Consider the following 21311-nt stretch of genomic DNA (forward strand, 5'->3'; position numbering starts at 1 on the left):
ATTCTCCAACTCCCCTATACAACAGAACATCTCACTTCAGAAAGCTTACAGAAACAGGTTTGCACAGGGTAGTGTGGCCGAGCGGTCTAAGGCGCTTGTGAGAAACTAGGGCTGATTGCAGAGGCCCCATAACTTTTTGCCCCCATTTTCCACTTTATGCTGGTGTTTTCCTGACTCTGATGGTGCCCTGGGTACTGCTAACCAGTCCCAGGGCCTGTGCTCTGTGTAAAATGGATATGCAAATTAGGCTAATTATAATTGGCTAAGTTAACCTACCTATAAGTCCCTAGTATATGGTAGGGCATGTAGGTTTAGGGACCACAGCATAGGTGGTGCACACCTAGGTGCATTGCTGAGGTGCCCAGTGTCATTTTAAAAGCAAGCCTGCCTTGCTGGCTGCTTTTAAATTAAAGTTATATGCAAATTCGACTTTGGAATTAAAGGTACTTCCAAAGTCTTAAACTACCTTATTTTTACATATAAGTCACCCCTAAGGTGTGCCCTATGTGCCCCTAGGGATGGGTGCCATGTAACTATAAGCAGGGACTTTATAAAAATAGATTTATAAGCCCTGGTGAGGAAAAAACAGCCAAATTCGTTTTTCCCTCATTGAAGTAAATGGCCTTCATAGGCTAGAATGGGCAGACTTTATTTTAAATTTTAAAGTCTCCTTAAATGTTACATACCAAGAATTTGGTATCAAATTGATTGTTGTAATAAATCCCACAACTTCCAGTTGTTGGATTTAATATAACTTGTCCAGGTAAAAAGTTTAGACTTTACCTAAAAAGTTGCCAATTTCAGCTCTGCATTGTTTTTGCTCCTGTGCTCTGATTGGCCAGCCTGCAGCAGCTTCTGCCAGGCTACTTTAATGAGGTGTGAAGTGGCCTGACTTCACACAAAGGAATGTGCTTGGGGGAGAGAATCTCCCCTCAGCAGATGGTGAGGCAGGAAGGGGGAGGGCTGCCAAACTGGTCTTCAAAGGCAGAGAAGGACATCTGGAGCACCCAGCAACACCCCCACATCCTGCAACCCCAGACAGCTAGGTGCCCCCTTGATTAGATTAGGAGAGGGCAGGAGAGGGGTGTGTTTATGATTTTTAGCCACACCAGTGGGTGGGCTCAGCCAGATCTCTCCTCCAAAAATCAGATTCATCCATTTTGGATTTTTAGAGACTGTTGCCTTCTGGGATGGATTTTTGCCACACTTCCCAGGAAGTGGTCATCACAGGGGGACGACCCTGTCCCTGATTGGAGGACCAGGGCCCCCCTGCTTTTCACCCAGGAGCAAGGATAAAACTGGCAGACCTGCACCCACGCCTCAGATCCCCACCAAATTTCAAGAAGAAGGAACTACAAGAAGAAGAAGGACTGCCCTGCTGGACCCCTGGCCTGCACCTGGACCCTGCACTCAGAAAGACTGCACCAGCTGCACACTTGGGCTTCACCACAAGAAGGACTTTGCCTGGCTTCCACTGGTTCAAGGAGGGACTCCCTGTTTGCTACAGGTGAAAAATTGCTAACAAGAGTCCCCTGCACCAACTCCTGAAAAAGTGACCAGCTGACCACTGTCCAGTGGCCAAAAAGGAGTTTGCGCCAGGTGCATTCTGGGAGTTGAAGTCCGCACTTCCCAAGGACCATCACAGAACTTCTGGACCCTTGGGGTGAGCTGTGGACCCCAAAAGAACCTTAAAAGAACATCTGGGTGAAGCCCCAGAAGTTTGGAAAAGATTGGAGAATTTTTGGAAAAAAGCTCCATAAAGTGACCGACCCGACGCGGAAATTCTAGCCGGCTTGCCTCAACCGCGACCCGGCCTGACTTCGTGGTTCGTCCCGGTAAAGAAAAACATCAAAAAAAAAGACTAAGTCCGAACGTAAAAAGTTGACCGGGACCTTCCAGCCATCGTATCCGAGAAGGGCTCCACGGACGTCAGATCAAGATCCAGGTTTACCCCGGTCGAAGGATTTTCATCTCGAAAAAACGACTAAGTCCGAAGGTAAAAATCACCACCGAGGAAACCGACTTCGCGTATCCGGACAAGGGCTCCAGGAGGTCGGATCCAACTGGCAGGTTTGTCCCGGTGAAGAAAAACTTCAAAATAAAGACTAAGTCAGAAGGTAACTTTTTAACCGAGGCCTCCCGCGACCTGTAGCCGAGCAGGGCTCCATCGCGGTCGGCCTGAAAGTTTGACTTTGCCCCGGTCCTGGTGCAACCAGATGACCCGATTGGCGCTTTTTGTTTCTAAGCGCTAGAAAATAATAATACTTTAAAAATTCATATCTCCGGTTCCCCTGAACCGATTTTAATCGTTAGAGTGTCATTTTAAAGATAAAAATATAAGCTATTTTTATAAATTGGTTTTGGATTTTTAAACTGTTTCCTGTGTTTTATTTAATTACTGTTTTGTGATATCTGAATGCTTTACACTTTGTCTCCTAAGTTAAGCCTTGACGCTCGATGCCAAGCTACCAAGGGTAGAGCTGGGATTAATTTACTGAGACCTAACTGTACTTTTGTGGAGGTTTGTGGCTTGTTGCTAGGTGTAGGTACCTACCTGCCCTACCAATAACCCATTTTCCAACAGCGCTGGATTAAGGCTCCATTCTCTTTGGAGACGTGGGTTCGAATCCCACCGCTGCCAGTATTTTTCAACTCACAAACTTATTTTGTCTGCATCAGTGTCTCACTCTCTGCCTTCTGTACCTACGATCCACATAGCGAGAGGTGAGACTATGTAAAGTGGTGACGTATATATATAAGGGTAGCCAGACAGTGGGACCGAGCCTTCTTATTTTAAAAAACCACAACCTAAGGTGACAAGAATTGTATCGGTAAACAAACCAGCTGTGTTGAAGTCTAACTATAGAGGTGACGAGAGGGGTCACTGTGATGCTGAAAGTTCAGTGAGTGTAAACAGTAGAACGCTGTGTGATACGTTTCCTTGCAGTGATGACAGCTCGCGTTTCTAAAGCAGAGAGCAAACATACAATGGGGAAGAAGAATAAATAAGGAAAGACATATATTATATGAAGACAGTTATTATACTTTGCTTTTCACCTGTAACTCGCTCAACTGTCGGTGAATGCTGCGTTACCCCGCATAGCCAAGTCACTACAGCGGGTGTCCACAGTGTTTGGCCAAGTTACTATAGTTGTGGGCTTGTAGATGTGAGGTAGCGTGGCTGAGCACGCTAAACTGGCTAGATTTAGGCTCCAGTCTCTCTGGAGCCGTGGGCTTGAATCCCAACACTTTAAGTTTACTTGAACCAAATACTTTTGCAAAAAAGGTTCATGTAATAAATATTCATTAGGGTCGTGGTTGTGAGTATGACACTAATGGATAAAAGTGGGACTAACAATGCTACAATTCCTGAGACTACCACTGCACTAACAGCCTGGGAGAGGTTTGAGCTGGATACAAGATACTTGCATGAGGGAACTAACTCGAAAGGGAAACTATCCACTGATGTTTTCTATCGCTTGCTGAGTGAGTATGTTGACACAATGGATGCAAAAGATTGTTTTGTGTGTACACAGATTCCTGTTTCGGTACAAGAGGGGGTTACCTATCATAGACTGTCATTAACATATGGGATACGTTGTAGTCTGTTACTAACAAGATTCTATAACCAGGAAGAGATTCAATATTTTTACTCAAATCATGATCTTGTGTTTTCTAATGTGCCTATCATAGAGGATGTGAGTGGGGTAGCTAAGTACTATAGCATAAAGTTAGGTAAAGGATTCTTTCAGGCAACATTAACAATTAGTACATCAAATGCACACCACAATAATTTGACATGTTTGCTTACACCTGTAGAGAAAAGCTTTTTAGATCACACGGAAGAGAGAAGAAGGGCATTGAAGGGTAAACTAGAGAAAGGATTACAGCAACGGGCCTTTGCTAGTAGTGACGGTTATAGTGCAATTAGAGAACAAGGGAAGTTAGCTTTAGACGCACTACATGTAGGAAAGCTTTGCATATCCAAGACCAAATCATACTATGACAATGTGTTTGTGGGAATGAGTGAATGTAAGCGTGTGTTTTTGTTTCAGAGTAAATGGACGTTCATGTTAAATGGACAGGATCCAGCAATCCCCGGGATTTATTATATATGTGGACTTAATGCTTATTACCGTCTTCCAAAGGGATACTATGGGACATGTTACTTGGGAATAGTTTTCCCAAAGATATATCAACTTGACGATTTGAAAAGGTTACCAAAATTGTCTGAATTACATCGTACTAGACATAAGAAAGAGACTGCTGCTGGTGTAGTAGGAGACATATTTGGGACGATAATTTCTTCAGTGGGAGTTATTATGAACTCCATAAAGATTCAAAAGTTGTCTACTATTGAGGATAACATGCTGACAAACTTTTCCGGGGCTATACTCCTGATGGATACTGAACTTGCTGCGGAGGGGGCTATGACTCTTCAAAACAGGCTTGCTTTAGACATTCTTTTAGTGAAAAATGGCAGAGTTTGTAGATTGCTCAATGAGTGTAATTGTTGCGCTTACATACCAGATAATAGTAATGAGATTAGAAGTATGCTTACTAACTTGACTAGGGATAGTACGGACATGAAGGATTTGAAAGAACCAGGTGTTTGGAAAAAGGTTGGGAAAGGATTTGCTTCAGTGGGAAATTGGATTAGTAACATTTGGCATGGGATATTGTCTAAAATAATACAGGGGATATTGATTGTTATAGATTGCTTATTTGGATCATGGGTGGCATGTAAAATTAGTAAAAGAATAAAATTGAAGATGGCGAAAAATAATAGGAGGAGGGAAGAAAAACAAAGGGAAAAATTATTCAGGGCAAGATCAAAGGGGAAACCAAGAAGGGAAGAGATTGATATGAGGGAATTTTAGTATGAAAAATTAGTAGGGAAGATTTGTGTGATGACAAGAGTCATCAGAGGAGGGATTGCTGGAGTGTGTCTTTTAAAATTAATATTAACATGAAAAGCTTACAATATATTGTGTAATGAAGCTGCATAAAAAATGTGTTAACGTAGAAATAATACACACGTTTGAAATGTGCCCACGGGGAGTGGCTACCAATGTATACGAAGACTAATGAAAGTTATTAATGCTGAATTAATTATGTACTAATGTTTTTAATTTGTATTAACATATCAAAATTGGAGTTATGTATTAGGAGTTTGTTCATTAAGCAGTAGGCCTTAGTTTAGCGAAGGTCTGTGCCTAGCTGCCTGGTCTCATATTAAACTGTCTTTTTCTAACGTGCAATGTGCTATTTTCCTGAAGGACATGAAACTGTACTTTCCCAGAAGCTAGAGATGTGTGTAGCTGTAGTAAATTCTTTCTCATGGGACCCTACTTGCTCAAGGAGACATTCTTGCTGAATGCAACAGTGTAATTTGTAACAGGTGCAAGGCTGCCTGGAGTAGGAGAAAACAATGGAAATACTGACTGTAGCGTAAAATGTAACTTTTCTTACTTGACATTCCAACCGATGAAAACGTCAATAACATGGGCCAATCAACGACATGAGAACTGTGGTTTGTGTAAAACTCTGGTGAAGATTATTGGACAGAGATGGCGATGCACCAATGATTATCCATTGAGGAATTAGGAGTAAATTAGACAGTTTTGATTTAACCACATGACCCGAGGAGAAATCAGGCATTTATTGGACATTCCACTCCAAGCCATTCTTTGCCATTCTACTGAGCCATTTAGGCCATTTCGTTTGAGACTTTGCCGTTTGTTCGCCCTGTTACTCTAAACCACCCTTTACTTATTCCTTACCTGATACTTACTTCTCCTCTATATGAGGGAAGTTCTTGTTCCTTAGCTATGCCATACTGATACTTTGCCCTGTCCTTTCTTTGCTGATGATGCAAACGACTGATGTCCCGAGAACGAAGACTGACGCTGTTTGCTGATCCGTTGGATGAGTAACTATCTGATGAAAATTGTAATTGTCTGTTTGCCTTTCTTTCTAGGTACCAACTGCTCTTTGATAGAGGCCATAGTTAGATGTTTTCCAAATTTGTGTTTGCTAAATAGTTTTGCATGAAGCCCAACATGCTGATGCTAATACGAGGTTATTTAAGGTGTTCACTAAAATCTGACGCAAATACACAAATGACTGAGTTCTTGCTTTGTTGAACCATGCACTACTGAGACTTTGCTAAGTTGCTTCTTAATAATTATGTGTTAATACTGAGTGAATATTCTCTATGCATTGATTAATTGCGTTTCTAATTGCAAATCTGAAGAGTTACTAATGAGATGAATTGCTGATGAGATTAACAGAAATGACTTTAGATTGTAACCAGTAGGGAAATAAATATCCTAACACTTAACTAAATTGGTGTGGTTATTCATGACTGAAAGATCATGGTGTGTTCACTTTATTGACTCTCATTAAAGGTTATTGATTAGCATGCTGATTAGTTATTGCGATTGTTGTTGAGATATTGATCTATTGATTTGTGATGCCAAAAGACATCTCGTACTGGGAAGTCCCCGAACCTGGTCTAAAAGGTTCATCGACCTAGGCGTGTCTCCTTGTAAGTTTACTTATCAAGGCTCTGACGCGCCTTCACTAATAAAAAGTAATCTGATCGCTTGCTGCGGAGTCATCGTCAACAAAAACGACCAAAATATTACTTCAATGTATTGTAATTCCGACTGCCTCAGTTTTATGCATTACGTGAGTAGTCGGACAGCAATTTATTTAGCGCAAAAATATTTCTTGTTGATGCACGTACGTTTTTAAACTGAAGTGTCATAGCTGTAGCGGCAATACTCCCAGTTTAGGTGGTTTTATAAACTAAGTTTTACTTTCTCCTACTTAAAACTTTTTGCAGAACAATGCACATTAAATGGGAAGGCAGTTTTCCTTAATTGTGTACTATTTGCTGCCTAATGTTGACATGTAAGCACACCACCAATAACTGACACCTAGAGACTCGAAAGCGCCATACCAGTACAATATTTCTATGATATTGCACTTTCAATCCACGTACAACTGAATTAAAGCAATCTTAGCTCATTTGAGGGTAGTGTGATAGTACATCACATATGGATAGAACACGTTTGGAAAGTGTAATTTTCATGATTACATTACATTTAACATATAAATTCAAGCTGAAGTAGTGATGGACAACAAGGTCGTATAGAGCAAAGCTGAAGACAACAAGTTACCATAACAATCTGTAAATATATGCTCTTTATTATGTTGAGACAACTATCACCTAATAGAACACATTTTGGCTACCATATTTTGAACTCCTGAAACATCGTGTTTCGAAGACGAGGTGGCCGAGTGGTTAAGGCGATGGACTGCTAATCCATTGTGCTCTGCACGCGGGGGTTTGAATCCCATCCTCGTCGGTTTATTGTTCCATCTTTAGTTTTTAGTAAGTGGTAGGGCTGCGTTAACCCTATTTTATGTGAAAGTTAAATGACATATCCCATGGTATTTCCGGCAGTACAACGGCTCAGTTTGGAAACACCGCTCAGTTGTGTACTGTGCTTAGGCATTACTGTAAACAGCGCCAGCCGGGTTCTGCTCATGAATCACAAAATCTTTCCTGAGGCGGAGGGTTGGTAAGTTGAGGGACGTAGATAGTTTGATTCCTTATCCTTAAAGAAAGAGAAGCAGCGCGTGCGGGACGACAATGTAAGGGTTGTCTTCCTATGGACTCTCAGGACTGGCGCTCCCTGACACCTCCCATGGCCCGGGGCCAATCCTGACCTACTGAATGTATCACGTGCCTGCTGCTGTTGGCGTTGACTTTCCTAGGATCACTTCACAGGCTATACACCCTTATTCTCCAACTCCCCTATACAACAGAACATCTCACTTCAGAAAGCTTACAGAAACAGGTTTGCACAGGGTAGTGTGGCCGAGCGGTCTAAGGCGCTGGATTAAGGCTCCAGTCTCTTTGGAGGCGTGGGTTCGATTCCCACTGCTGCCAGTATTTTTCAACTCACAAACGTATTTTGTCTGCATCAGTGTCTCACTCTCTGCCTTCTGCACCTACGATCTACATAGCGAGAGGTGAGACTATGTAAAGTGGTGACGTAAATATATAAGGGTAGCCAGACAGTGGGACCGAGCCTTCTTATTTTAAAAAACCACAACCTAAGGTGACAAGAATTGTATCGGTAAACAAACCAGCTGTCTTGAAGTCTAACTATAGAGGCGACGAGAGGGGTCACTGTGATGCTGAAAGTTCAGTGAGTGTAAACAGTAGAACGCTGTGTGATAAGTTTCCTTGCAGTGATGACAGCTCGCGTTTCTAAAGCAGAGAGCAAACATACAATGGGGAAGAAGAATAAATAAGGAAAGACATATATTATATGCAGACAGTTATTATACTTTGCTTTTCACCTGTAACTCTCTCAACTGTCGGTGAATGCTGCGTTACCCTGCATAGCCAGGTCACCACAGCGGGTGTCCACAGTGTTTGGCCAAGTTACTATAGTTGTGAGCTTGTAGATGTGAGGTAGTGTGGCTGAGCAGGCGAAACTGGCTAGATTTAGGCTCCAGTCTCTCTGGAGCCGTGGGCTTGAATCCCAACACTTTAAGTTTACTTGAACCAAATACTTTTGCCAAAAAGGTTCATGTAATAAATATTCATTAGGGTCGTGGTTGTGAGTATGACACTAATGGATAAAAGTGGACTAACAATGCTACAATTCCTGAGACTACCACTGCACTAACAGCCTGGGAGAGGTTTGAGCTAGATACAAGATACTTGCATGAGGGAACTAACTCGAAAGGGGAACTATCCACTGATGTTTTCTATCGCTTGCTGAGTGAGTATGTTGACACAATGGATGCAAAAGATTGTTTTGTGTGTACACAGATTCCTGTTTCGGTACAAGAGGGGGTTACCTATCATAGACTGTCATTAACATATGGGATACGTTGTAGTCTGTTACTAACAAGATTCTATAACCAGGAAGAGATTCAATATTTTTACTCAAATCATGATCTTGTGTTTTCTAATGTGCCTATCATAGAGGATGTGAGTGGGGTAGCTAAGTACTATAGCATAAAGTTAGTTAAAGGATTCTTTCAGGCGACATTAACAATTAGTACATCTTATGCACACCACAATAATTTGACATGTTTGCTTACACCTGTAGAGAAAAGCTTTTTAGATCACACGGAAGAGAGAAGAAGGGCATTGAAGGGTAAACTAGAGAAAGGATTACAGCAACGGGCCTTTACTAGTAGTGACGGTTATAGTGCAATTAGAGAACAAGGGAAGTTAGCTTTAGACGCACTACATGTAGGAAAGCTTTGCATATCCAAGACCAAATCATACTATGACAATGTGTTTGTGGGAATGAGTGAATGTAAGCGTGTGTTTTTGTTTCAGAGTAAATGGACGTTCATGTTAAATGGACAGGATCCAGCAATCCCCGGGATTTATTATATATGTGGACTTAATGCTTATTACCGTCTTCCAAAGGGATAGTATGGGACATGTTATTTGGGGATAGTTTTCCCAAAGATATATCAACTTGACGATTTGAAAAGGTTACCAAAATTGTCTGAATTACATCGTACTAGACATAAGAAAGAGACTGCTGCTGGTGTAGTAGGAGACATATTTGGGACGATCATTTCTTCAGTGGGAGTTATTATGAACTCCATAAAGATTCAAAAGTTGTCTACTATTGAGGATAACATGCTGACAAACTTTTCAGGGGCTATACTCCTGATGGATACTGAACTTGCTGCGGAGGGGGCTATGACTCTTCAAACCATGCTTGCTTTAGACATTCTTTTAGTGAAAAATGGCAGAGTTTGTAGATTGCTCAATGGGTGTAATTGTTGCGCTTACATACCAGATAACAGTAATGAGATTAGAAGTATGCTTACTAACTTGACTAGGGATAGTACGGACTTGAAGGATTTGAAAGAACCAGGTGTTTGGAAAAAGGTTGGGAAAGGATTTGCTTCAGTGGGAAACTGGATTAGTAACATTTGGCATGGGATATTGACTAAAATAATACAGGGGATATTGATTGTTATAGATTGCTTATTTGGATCATGGGTGGCATGTCAAATTAGTAAAATAATAAAATTTAAGATGGCGAAAAATAATAGGAGGAGGGAAGAAAAACAAAGGGAAAAATTATTCAGGGCAAGATCAAAGAGGAAACCAAGAAGGGAAGAGATTGATATGAGGGAATTTTAGTATGTAAAATTAGTAGGGAAGATTTGTGTGATAGCAAGAGTCATCAGAGGAGGGATTGCTGGAGTGTGTCTTTTAAAATTAATATTAACATGAAAAGCTTACAATATATTGTGTAATGAAGCTGCATAAAAAATGTGTTAACGTAGAAATAATGCACACGTTTAAAAATGTGCCCACGGGGAGTGGCTACCAATGTATACGAAGACTAATGAAAGTTATTAATGCTGAATTAATTATGTACTAATGTTTTTCATTTGTATTAACATATCAAAATTGGAGTTATGTATTAGGAGTTTGTTCATTAAGCAGTAGGCCTTAGTTTAGCGTAGGTCTGTGCCTAGCTGCCTGGTCTCATATTAAACTGTCTTTTTCTAACGTGCAATGTGCTATTTTCCTGAAGGACATGAAACTGTACTTTCCCAGAAGCTAGAGATGTGTGTAGCTGTAGTAAATTCTTTCTCATGGGACCCTACTTGCTCAAGGAGACATTCTTGCTGAATGCAAGAGTGTAATTTGTAACAGGTGCAAGGCTGCCTGGAGTAGGAGAAAACAATGGAACTACTGACTGTAGCGTAAAATGTAACTTTTCTTACCTGACATTCCAACCGATGAAAACGTCAATAACATGGGCCAATCAACGACATGAGAACTGTGGTTTGTGTAAAACTCTGGTGAAGATTATTGGACAGAGATGGCGATGCACCAATGATTATCCATTGAGGAATTAGGAGTAAATTAGACAGTTTTGATTTAACCACATGACCCGAGGAGAAATCAGGCATTTATTGGACATTCCACTCCAAGCCATTCTTTGCCATTCTACTGAGCCATTTAGGCCATTTCGTTTGAGACTTTGCCGTTTGTTCGCCCTGTTACTCTAAACCACCCTTTACTTATTCCTTACCTGATACTTACTTCTCCTCTATATGAGGGAAGTTCTTGTTCCTTAGCTATGCCATTCAGATACTTTGCCCTGTCCTTTGTTTGCTGATGATGCAAACGACTGATGTCCCGAGGACGAAAACTGACGCTGTTTGCTGATCCGTTGGATGGGTAACTATCTTATGAAAATTGTAATTGTCTCTTTGCCTTTTCTTTCTAGGTACCAACTGCTCTTTGATAGAGGCCATAGTTAGATGTTTTCCAAATTTGTGTTTGCTAAATTGTTTTGCATGAAGCCCAACATGCTGATGCTAATACGAGGTTATTTAAGGTGTTCACTAAAATCTGACGCAAATAGACAAATGACTGAGTTCTTGCTTTGTTGAACCATGCACTACTGAGACTTTGCTAAGTTGCTTCTTAATAATTATGTGTTAATACTGAGTGAATATTCTCTATGCATTGATTAATTGCGTTTCTAATTGCAAATCTGAAGAGTTACTAATGAGATGAATTGCTGATGAGATTAACAGAAATGACTTTAGATTGTAACCAGTAGGGAAATAAATATCCTAACACTTAACTAAATTGGTGTGGTTATTCATGACTGAAAGATCATGGTGTGTTCACTTTATTGACTCTCATTAAAGGTTATTGATTAGCATGCTGATTAGTTATTTCGATTGTTGTTGAGATATTGAGCTATTGATTTGTGATGCCAAAAGACATCTCGTACTGGGAAGTCCCCGAACCTGGTCTAAAAGGTTCATCGACCTAGGATGTCTCCTTGTAAGTTTACTTATCAAGGCTCTGACGCGGCTTCACTAATAAAAAGTAATCTGATCACTTGCTGCGGAGTCATCGTCAACAAAAACTACCAAAATATTACTTCAATGTATTGTAATTACGACTGCCTCAGTTTTATGCATTACGTGAGTAGTCGGACAGCAATTTATTTAGCGCAAAAATATTTCTTGTTGATGCACGTACGTTTTTAAACTGAAGTGTCATAGCTGTAGCGGCAATACTCCCAGTTTAGGTGGTTTTATAAACTAAGTTTTACTTTCTCCTACTTAAAACTTTTTGCAGAACAATGCACATTAAATGGGAAGGCAGTTTTCCTTAATTGTGTACTATTTGCTGCCTAATGTTGACATGTAAGCACACCACCAATAACTGACACCTAGAGACTCGAAAGCGCCATACCAGTACAATATTTGTATGATATTGCACTTTAAATCCACGTACAACTGAATTAAAGCAATCTTAGCTCATTTGAGGGTAGTGTGATAGTACATCACATATGGATAGAACACGTTTGGAAAGTGTAATTTTCATGATTACATTACATTTAACATATAAATTCAAGCTGAAGTAGGGATGGACAACAAGGTCGTATAGAGCAAAGCTGAAGACAACAAGTTACCATAACAATCTGTAAATATATGCTCTTTATTATGTTTAGACAACTATCACCTAATAGAACACATTTTGGCTACCATATTTTGTACTCCTGAAAGATGGTGTTTTGAAGACGAGTTGGCCGAGTGGTTAAGGCGATGGACTGCTAATCCATTGTGCTCTGCACGCGTGGGTTCGAATCCCTTCCTCTTTGGTTTATTGTTCCATCTTTAGTTTTTAGTATGTGGTAGGGCTGGATTAACCCTATTTTATGTGAAAGTTAAATGACATATCCCATGGTATTTCCGGCAGTACAACGGCTCAGTTTGGAAACACCGCTCAGTTGAGTACTGTGCTTAGGCATTACTGTAAACAGCGCCAGCCGGGTTCTGCTCATGAATCACAAAATCTTTCCTGAGGCGGAGGGTTGGTAAGTTGAGGGACGTAGATAGTTTGACTCCTTATCCTTAAAGAAAGAGAAGCAGCGCGTGCGGGACGCCAATGTAAGGGTTGTCTTCCTACTGACTCTCAGGACTGGCACTCCCTGACACCTCCCATGGCCCGGAGCCAATCCTGACCTACTGAATGTATCACGTGCCTGCTGCTGTTGGCGTTGACTTTCCTAGGATCACTTCACAGGCTATACACCCTTATTCTCCAACTCCCCTATACAACAGAACATCTCACTTCAGAAAGCTTACAGAAACAGGTTTGCACAGGGTAGTGTGGCCGAGCGGTCTAAGGTGCTGGATTTAGGCTCCAGTCTCTTTGGAGGCGTGGGTTCGAATCCCGCTGCTGCCAGTATTTTTCAACTCACAAACGTATTTTGTCTGCATCAGTGTCTCACTCTCTGCCTTCTGCACCTACGATCCACATAGCGAGAGGTGAGACTATGTAAAGCGGTGACGTAAATATATAAGGGTAGCCAGACAGTGGGACCGAGCCTTCTTATTTTAAAAAACCACAACCTAAGGTGACAAGAATTGTACCGGTAAACAAACCAGCTGTCTTGAAGTCTAGCTATAGAGGCGACAAGAGGGGTCACTGTGATGCTGAAAGTTCAGTGAGTGTAAACAGTAGAACGCTGTGTGATAAGTTTCCTTGCAGTGATGACAGCTCGCGTTTCTAAAGCAGAGAGCAAACATACAATGGGGAAGAAGAATAAATAAGGAAAGACATATATTATATGCAGACAGTTATTATACTTTGCTTTTCACCTGTAACTCTCTCAACTGTCGGTGAATGCTGCGTTACCCTGCATAGCCAGGTCACCACAGCGGGTGTCCACAGTGTTTGGCCAAGTTACTATAGTTGTGAGCTTGTAGATGTGAGGTAGTGTGGCTGAGCAGGCGAAACTGGCTAGATTTAGGCTCCAGTCTCTCTGGAGCCGTGGGCTTGAATCCCAACACTTTAAGTTTACTTGAACCAAATACTTTTGCCAAAAAGGTTCATGTAATAAATATTCATTAGGGTCGTGGTTGTGAGTATGACACTAATGGATAAAAGTGGACTAACAATGCTACAATTCCTGAGACTACCACTGCACTAACAGCCTGGGAGAGGTTTGAGCTAGATACAAGATACTTGCATGAGGGAACTAACTCGAAAGGGGAACTATCCACTGATGTTTTCTATCGCTTGCTGAGTGAGTATGTTGACACAATGGATGCAAAAGATTGTTTTGTGTGTACACAGATTCCTGTTTCGGTACAAGAGGGGGTTACCTATCATAGACTGTCATTAACATATGGGATACGTTGTAGTCTGTTACTAACAAGATTCTATAACCAGGAAGAGATTCAATATTTTTACTCAAATCATGATCTTGTGTTTTCTAATGTGCCTATCATAGAGGATGTGAGTGGGGTAGCTAAGTACTATAGCATAAAGTTAGTTAAAGGATTCTTTCAGGCGACATTAACAATTAGTACATCTTATGCACACCACAATAATTTGACATGTTTGCTTACACCTGTAGAGAAAAGCTTTTTAGATCACACGGAAGAGAGAAGAAGGGCATTGAAGGGTAAACTAGAGAAAGGATTACAGCAACGGGCCTTTACTAGTAGTGACGGTTATAGTGCAATTAGAGAACAAGGGAAGTTAGCTTTAGACGCACTACATGTAGGAAAGCTTTGCATATCCAAGACCAAATCATACTATGACAATGTGTTTGTGGGAATGAGTGAATGTAAGCGTGTGTTTTTGTTTCAGAGTAAATGGACGTTCATGTTAAATGGACAGGATCCAGCAATCCCCGGGATTTATTATATATGTGGACTTAATGCTTATTACCGTCTTCCAAAGGGATAGTATGGGACATGTTATTTGGGGATAGTTTTCCCAAAGATATATCAACTTGACGATTTGAAATGGTTACCAAAATTGTCTGAATTACATCGTACTAGACATAAGAAAGAGACTGCTGCTGGTGTAGTAGGAGACATATTTGGGACGATAATTTCTTCAGTGGGAGTTATTATGAACTCCATAAAGATTCAAAAGTTGTCTACTATTGAGGATATTATGCTGACAAACTTTTCAGGGGCTATACTCCTGATGGATACTGAACTTGCTGCGGAGGGGGCTATGACTCTTCAAAACAGGCTTGCTTTAGACATTCTTTTAGTGAAAAATGGCAGAGTTTGTAGATTGTTCAATGGGTGTAATTGTTGCGCTTACATACCAGATAATAGTAATGAGATTAGAAGTATGCTTACTAACTTGACTAGGGATAGTACGGACTTGAAGGATTTGAAAGAACCAGGTGTTTGGAAAAAGGTTGGGAAAGGATTTGCTTCAGTGGGAAATTGGATTAGTAACATTTGGCATGGGATATTGTCTAAAATAATACAGGGGATATTGATTGTTATAGATTGCTTATTTGGATCATGGGTGGCATGTAAAATTAGTAAAAGAATAAAATTGAAGATGGCGAAAAATAATAGGAGGAGGGAAGAAAAACAAAGGGAAAAATTATTCAGGGCAAGATCAAAGGGGAAACCAAGAAGGGAAGAGATTGATATGAGGGAATTTTAGTATGTAAAATTAGTAGGGAAAATTTGTGTGATGACAAGAGTCATCAGAGGAGGGATTGCTGGAGTGTGTCTTTTAAAATTAATATTAACATGAAAAGCTTACAATATATTGTGTAATGAAGCTGCATAAAAAATGTGTTAACGTAGAACTAATGCACACGTTTGAAATGTGCCCACGGGGAGTGGCTACCAATGTATACGAAGACTAATGAAAGTTATTAATGCTGAATTAATTATGTACTAATGTTTTTAATTTGTATTAACGTATCAAAATTGGAGTTATGTATTAGGAGTTTGTTCATTAAGCAGTAGGCCTTAGTTTAGCGAAGGTCTGTGCCTAGCTGCCTGGTCTCATATCAAACTGTCTTTTTCTAACGTACAATGTGCTATTTTCCTGAAGGACATGAAACTGTACTTTCCCAGAAGCTAGTGATGTGTGTAGCTGTAGTAAATTCTTTCTCATGGGACCCTACTTGCTCAAGGAGACATTCTTGCTGAATGCAACAGTGTAATTTGTAACAGGTGCAAGGCTGCCTGGAGTAGGAGAAAACAATGGAACTACTGACTGTAGCGTAAAATGTAACTTTTCTTACCTGTCATTCCAACCGATGAAAACGTCAATAACATGGGCCAATCAACGACATGAGAACTGTGGTTTGTGTAAAACTCTGGTGAAGATTATTGGACAGAGATGGCGATGCACCAATGATTATCCATTGAGGAATTAGGAGTAAATTAGACAGCTTTGATTTAACCACATGACCCGAGGAGAAATCAGGCATTTATTGGACATTCCACTCCAAGTCATTCTTTGCCATTCTACTGAGCCATTTAGGCCATTTAGTTTGAGACTTTGCCGTTTGTTCGCCCTGTTACTCTAAACCACCCTTTACTTATTCCTTACCTGATACTTACTTCTCCTCTATATGAGGGAAGTTCTTGTTCCTTAGCTATGCCATACTGATACTTTGCCCTGTCCTTTCTTTGCTGATGATGCAAACGACTGATGTCCCGAGGACGAAGACTGACGCTGTTTGCTGATCCGTTGGATGGGTAACTATCTGATGAAAATTGTAATTGTCTGTTTGCCTTTTCTTTCTAGGTACCAACTGCTCTTTGATAGAGGCCATAGTTAGATGTTTTCCAAATTTATGTTTGCTAAATTGTTTTGCATGAAGCCCAACATGCTGATGCTAATACGAGGTTATTTAAGGTGTTCACTAAAATCTGACGCAAATAGACAAATGACTGAGTTCTTGCTTTGTTGAACCATGCACTACTGAGACTTTGCTAAGTTGCTTCTTAATAATTATGTGTTAATACTGAGTGAATATTCTCTATGCATTGATTAATTGCGTTTCTAATTGCAAATCTGAAGAGTTACTAATGAGATGAATTGCTGATGAGATTAACAGAAATGACTTTAGATTGTAACCAGTAGGGAAATAAATATACTAACACTTAACTAAATTGGGGTGGTTATTCATGACTGAAATATCATGGTGTGTTCACTTTATTGACTCTCATTAAAGGTTATTGATTAGCATGCTGATTAGTTATTGCGATTGTTGTTGAGATATTGATCTATTGATTTGTGATGCCAAAAGACATCTCGTACTGGGAAGTCCCCGAACCTGGTCTAAAAGGTTCATCGACCTAGGCGTGTCTCCTTGTAAGTTTACTTATCAAGGCTCTGACGCACCTTCACTAATAAAAAGTAATCTGATCGCTTGCTGCGGAGTCATCGTCAACAAAAACTACCAAAATATTACTTCAATGTATTGTAATTACGACTGCCTCAGTTTTATGCATTACGTGAGTAGTCGGACAGCAATTTATTTAGCGCAAAAATATTTCTTGTTGATGCACGTACGTTTTTAAACTGAAGTGTCATAGCTGTAGCGGCAATACTCCCAGTTTAGGTGGTTTTATAAACTAAGTTTTACTTTCTCCTACTTAAAACTTTTTGCAGAACAATGCACATTAAATGGGAAGGCAGTTTTCCTTAATTGTGTACTATTTGCTGCCTAATGTTGACATGTAAGCACACCACCAATAACTGACACCTAGAGACTCGAAAGCGCCATACCAGTACAATATTTGTATGATATTGCACTTTAAATCCACGTACAACTGAATTAAAGCAATCTTAGCTCATTTGAGGGTAGTGTGATAGTACATCACATATGGATAGAACATGTTTGGAAAGTGTAATATTCATGATTACATTACATTTAACATATAAATTCAAGCTGAAGTAGGGATGGACAACAAGGTCGTATAGAGCAAAGCTGAAGACAACAAGTTACCATAACAATCTGTAAATATATGCTCTTTATTATGTTTAGACAACTATCACCTAATAGAACACATTTTGGCTACCATATTTTGAACTCCTGAAACATGGTGTTTTGAAGACGAGGTGGCCGAGTGGTTAAGGTGATGGACTGCTAATCCATTGTGCTCTGCACGCGTGGGTTCGAATCCCATCCTCGTCGGTTTATTGTTCCGTCTTTAGTTTTTAGTATGTGGTAGGGCTGGGTTAACCCTATTTTATGTGAAAGTTAAATGACATATCCCATGGTATTTCCGGCAGTACAACGGCTCAGTTTGGAAACACCGCTCAGTTGAGTACTGTGCTTAGGCATTACTGTAAACAGCGCCAGCCGGGTTCTGCTCATGAATCACAAAATCTTTCCTGAGGTGGAGGGTTGGTAAGTTGAGGGTCGTAGATAGTTTGATTCCTTATCCTTAAAGAAAGAGAAGCAGCGCGTGCGGGACGCCAATGTAAGGGTTGTCTTCCTACGGACTCTCAGGACTGGCGCTCCCTGACACCTCCCAACGCCCGGGGCCAATCCTGACCTACTGAATGTATCACATGCCTGCTGCTGTTGGCGTTGACTTTCCTAGGATCACTTCACAGGCTATACACCCTTATTCTCCAACTCCCCTATACAACAGAACATCTCACTTCAGAATGCTTACAGAAACAGGTTTGCACAGGGTAGTGTGGCCGAGCGGTCTAAGGCGCTGGATTAAGGCTCCAGTCTCTTTGGAGGCGTGGGTTCGAATCCCACTGCTGCCAGTATTTTTCAACTCACAAACGTATTTTGTATGCATCAGTGTCTCACTCTCTGCCTTCTGCACCTACGATCCACATAGCGAGAGGTGAGACTATGTAAAGTGGTGACGTATATATATAAGGGTAGCCAGACAGTGGGACCGAGCCTTCTTATTTTAAAAAACCACAACCTAAGGTGACAAGAATTGTATCGGTAAACAAACCAGCTGTCTTGAAGTCTAACTATAGAGGCGACGAGAGGGGTCACTGTGATGCTGAAAGTTCAGTGAGTGTAAACAGTAGAACGCTGTGTGATACGTTTCCTTGCAGTGATGACAGCTCGCGTTTCTAAAGCAGAGAGCAAACATACAATGGGGAAGAAGAATAAATAAGGAAAGACATATATTATATGCAGACAGTTATTATACTTTGCTTTTCACCTGTAACTCGCTCAACTGTCGGTGAATGCTGCGTTACCCTGCATAGCCAGGTCACCACAGCGGGTGTCCACAGTGTTTGGCCAAGTTACTATAGTTGAAAACTAGTAGATGTGAGGTAGCGTGGCTGAGCAGGCTAAACTGGCTAGATTTAGGCTCCAGTCTCTCTGGAGCCATGGGCTTGAATCCCAACACTTTAAGTTTACTTGAACCAAATACTTTTGCAAAAAAGGTTCATGTAATAAATATTCATTAGGGTCGTGGTTGTGAGTATGACACTAATGGATAAAAGTGGGACTAACAATGCTACAATTCCTGAGACTACCACTGCACTAACAGCCTGGGAGAGGTTTGAGCTGGATACAAGATACTTGCATGAGGGAACTAACTCGAAAGGGGAACTATCCACTGATGTTTTCTATCGCTTGCTGAGTGAGTATGTTGACACAATGGATGCAAAAGATTGTTTTGTGTGTACACAGATTCCTGTTTCGGTACAAGAGGGGGTTACCTATCATAGACTGTCATTAACATATGGGATACGTTGTAGTCTGTTACTAACAAGATTCTATAACCAGGAAGAGATTCAATATTTTTACTCAAATCATGATCTTGTGTTTTCTAATGTGCCTATCATAGAGGATGTGAGTGGGGTAGCTAAGTACTATAGCATAAAGTTAGTTAAAGGATTCTTTCAGGCGACATTAACAATTAGTACATCTTATGCACACCACAATAATTTGACATGTTTGCTTACACCTGTAGAGAAAAGCTTTTTAGATCACACGGAAGAGAGAAGAAGGGCATTGAAGGGTAAACTAGAGAAAGGATTACAGCAACGGGCCTTTGCTAGTAGTGACGGTTATAGTGCAATTAGAGAACAAGGGAAGTTAGCTTTAGACGCACTACATGTAGGAAAGCTTTGCATATCCAAGACCAAATCATACTATGACAATGTGTTTGTGGGAATGAGTGAATGTAAGCTTGTGTTTTTGTTTCAGAGTAAATGGACGTTCATGTTAAATGGACAGGATCCAGCAATCCCCGGGATTTATTATATATGTGGACTTAATGCTTATTACCGTCTTCCAAAGGGATAGTATGGGACATGTTATTTGGGGATAGTTTTCCCAAAGATATATCAACTTCACGATTTGAAAAGGTTACCAAAATTGTCTAAATTACATCGTACTAGACATAAGAAAGAGACTGCTGCTGGTGTAGTAGGAGACATATTTGGGACGATAATTTCTTCAGTGGGAGTTATTATGAACTCCATAAAGATTCAAAAGTTGTCTACTATTGAGGATAACATGCTGACAAACTTTTCAGGGGCTATACTCCTGATGGATACTGAACTTGCTGCGGAGGGGGCTATGACTCTTCAAAACAGGCTTGCTTTAGACATTCTTTTAGTGAAAAATGGCAGAGTTTGTAGATTGCTCAATGGGTGTAATTGTTGCGCTTACATACCAGATAATAGTAATGAGATTAGAAGTATGCTTACTAACTTGACTAGGGATAGTACGGACTTGAAGGATTTGAAAGAACCAGGTGTTTGGAAAAAGGTTGGGAAAGGATTTGCTTCAGTGGGAATCTGGATTAGTAACATTTGGCATGGGATATTGTCTAAAATAATACAGGGGATATTGATTGTTATAGATTGCTTATTTGGATCATGGGTGGCATGTAAAATTAGTAAAAGAATAAAATTGAAGATGGCGAAAAATAATAGGAGGAGGGAAGAAAAACAAAGGGAAAAATTATTCAGGGCAAGATCAAAGGGGAAACCAAGAAGGGAAGAGATTGATATGAGGGAATTTTAGAATGTAAAATTAGTAGGGAAGATTTGTGTGATGACAAGAGTCATCAGAGGAGGGATTGCTGGAGTGTGTCTTTTAAAATTAATATTAACATGAAAAGCTTACAATATATTGTGTAATGAAGCTGCATAAAAAATGTGTTAACGTAGAAATAATGCACACGTTTGAAATGTGCACACGGAGAGTGGCTACCAATGTATACGAAGACTAATGAAAGTTATTAATGCTGAATTAATTATGTACTAATGTTTTTAATTTGTATTAAAATATCAAAATTGGAGTTATGTATTAGGAGTTTGTTCATTAAGCAGTAGGCCTTAGTTTAGCGAAGGTCTGTGCCTAGCTGCCTGGTCTCATAGTAAACTGTCTTTTTCTAACGTGCAATGTGCTATTTTACTGAAGGACATGAAACTGTACTTTCCCAGAAGCTAGAGATGTGTGTAGCTGTAGAAATTTTTTCTCATGGTA

The 21311-nt window shown here is 40.3% G+C and overlaps 5 non-coding genes across 5 annotated transcripts; all 5 read left to right on the top strand.

The window, feature by feature from the left end:
- Nucleotides 1-7294: 7294 nt before the first annotated feature.
- TRNAS-GCU (transfer RNA serine (anticodon GCU)) lies at nt 7295-7376 on the top strand. Its single transcript has one exon. It is a non-coding gene; the product is annotated as a tRNA-Ser (tRNA).
- Nucleotides 7377-7881: 505 nt separating this feature from the next.
- On the top strand, nt 7882-7963 carry TRNAL-AAG (transfer RNA leucine (anticodon AAG)). The gene has a single exon. It is a non-coding gene; the product is annotated as a tRNA-Leu (tRNA).
- Nucleotides 7964-13203: 5240 nt separating this feature from the next.
- TRNAL-UAG (transfer RNA leucine (anticodon UAG)) lies at nt 13204-13285 on the top strand. The gene has a single exon. It is a non-coding gene; the product is annotated as a tRNA-Leu (tRNA).
- A 4653-nt stretch (nt 13286-17938) lies between these two features.
- TRNAS-GCU (transfer RNA serine (anticodon GCU)) lies at nt 17939-18020 on the top strand. The gene has a single exon. It is a non-coding gene; the product is annotated as a tRNA-Ser (tRNA).
- Nucleotides 18021-18525: 505 nt separating this feature from the next.
- Nucleotides 18526-18607, top strand: TRNAL-AAG (transfer RNA leucine (anticodon AAG)). Its single transcript has one exon. It is a non-coding gene; the product is annotated as a tRNA-Leu (tRNA).
- Nucleotides 18608-21311: the final 2704 nt, after the last annotated feature.

This window comes from Pleurodeles waltl, chromosome 12 (genome assembly GCF_031143425.1).
Source record: "Pleurodeles waltl isolate 20211129_DDA chromosome 12, aPleWal1.hap1.20221129, whole genome shotgun sequence".
Classification (NCBI taxonomy): domain Eukaryota; kingdom Metazoa; phylum Chordata; class Amphibia; order Caudata; family Salamandridae; genus Pleurodeles; species Pleurodeles waltl.